The following is a 2,053-nucleotide window of genomic DNA, read 5'->3' as shown; positions in this document are numbered from 1 at the left end:
GACGTAGCCGCACAGAGCAGCAGTACGACACTGCCTCAAATAGTTGTCGTGTGGAGGCTATTTTCATCCAACAGAGAACAACCCACACATCTTTCTTGCGGTAGTGATCAACTACAACTCGCTCGGCTTTTGGTGCGGGCGTTCAGCTTCAGCTCACTCGGGGCATGTTTGGTTCAGCTTTTTTCTGACCAGCTTTTTTGAAAATCTGGCTACGAGGAGAATCTGGCTGTGGAGAGAATCTAAGTATTATTAGGATTACATGCGGAGGAAGATAAAGATGTTCATAGGACTCAGGATCTAGAAAGTGACGGATTCCTACTATTGCAACAACTCAACCGATTATATGTTTATGTTGATTTTGAATAGTTTTTACCTAAACGAATTTTATAAAAGCTGGCTGAAAAGCTGACGCGTTTGGCAGTCCATAGCAGCTTTTGGTGGCCAGAAGCTGTAAAAAGCTGAAACAAACAGGGGCTATGGCCTGTGATCAGAAATTTTCCTTACACATGGGCTTGCCCAGGATTGCCACATCACTACAATATATTGAGATTAACTATCGTTGACAATTGCAACTTTGGCTTTTATTTAGTTTTTGTAATCCGAAGTACAAGAGTTTGAGTGCATTCCAATACAATTATTCGATTCAAGACAATCTTACAGACCAGAACAATCAGAATACTTGATTTTGAAATCCAATATTTATTTCAAATCAGTTCATCTCAACAGACGAAGTGGTTATCCTAGGGCAAGCCCATGTGTATGGCAATTTTTTTATAACAACCTTAGTCGAGCAAGCTAAAATCGAACGTCTGCAGCAAAACCAAAGCAAGCCGAAGCCGAACTTCTACAACAAAGATGGGTTGTTTCTCCGTTAGATGAGAATAGCCTCCACGCATCACCTATCGGAGGTGGTGTCGTACTATTGCTCTATGCAGCACCGCCACACCAAATTTTTTCGCCACCTAGCACCTTAGTTGATTATTATCTAAGATCTTTAAAAGGTGCATGTAATAGATAGAGGGTGAAGTCCTAGGAATTTTGACTCATGAGCACCCTAGGGATAGAGGGGGCCCTAGGACTTAGATCATTTTAGCCAGGGACGTCGTAGGGCACTAGAGGCCTTGGGCGTTGGAGTGCTCTGAGGCCCGGTGGGTCCTGGGTCCATTAGTGGCTTCTTACATGACTTTATGGTGTAGTTATTTATTCGGGAAGCCTCAATGTCAAGTTACATCATATCAAAGCCATGTCCTGGCTGGGACTAGGTCCTTTGGTCATAGGTCTCTAGGAGCGGTGATCCTAGTAGGTGGGCTCGGTGGTATCTTTTTATACCAAGATTCTTGAATGTGTCTTGGTGACAATCAAGGGTATGGCTTCCCCGAGCACTGACCGATTGAAAACTATCTCAATACATGCATAATGTATGTCACTATTTACACCATGTATACATAGGAAGAGATGATCATATATGCAAGAGTTTGAATTGATCATTTGCCAGATTAACGCAAATGGAGGTGTGGTGTATTGGAAAACTAAAATATGGATGACAAAATATGGTGCAGTTCGTGATTAAAGTATATTAGACAAAGGTATAATAAAATAACTATAAGAGTATTGTGTTATAAGGTCATATGGTTATATCAGATAGAGGAAAGATGAACAATTTGATTAGTTATAGATTCTACGTGTAGAGCATTCTTTCGTTCCTATTGTGGCTAAGCTCTTTGGCTTGTTCTCTGGTTCGACACTCTCTAATATCATCAATCCTCGCTTATCTTGATGTGACTTGTATTGCTCCTAATTGTTTGTTGCATAACAATCCATGTTCTAAAATTGTTGACTATGTCCTTAACAAGTTCACCATATAGTGGCTTCAAAGGCATCTAACATAGAGTTTCACCCAAAAAATACCCATGCAATGAGCCATGGAAGTGACCTTAGGATCTTCCTCTGTTCAGATGACATGGATGTTTACTACAGACCATCACCTCTATTGAGGATGCATCTAATGACGAAGAGATGTCAAATACACAAGTGATAGTTAAAGACTCCACCT

The sequence above is a fragment of the Zea mays genome, chromosome 10 (assembly GCF_902167145.1).
Source record: "Zea mays cultivar B73 chromosome 10, Zm-B73-REFERENCE-NAM-5.0, whole genome shotgun sequence".
NCBI classification, from domain to species: Eukaryota; Viridiplantae; Streptophyta; class Magnoliopsida; order Poales; family Poaceae; genus Zea; species Zea mays.
This window is presented reverse-complemented; position numbering follows the sequence as displayed.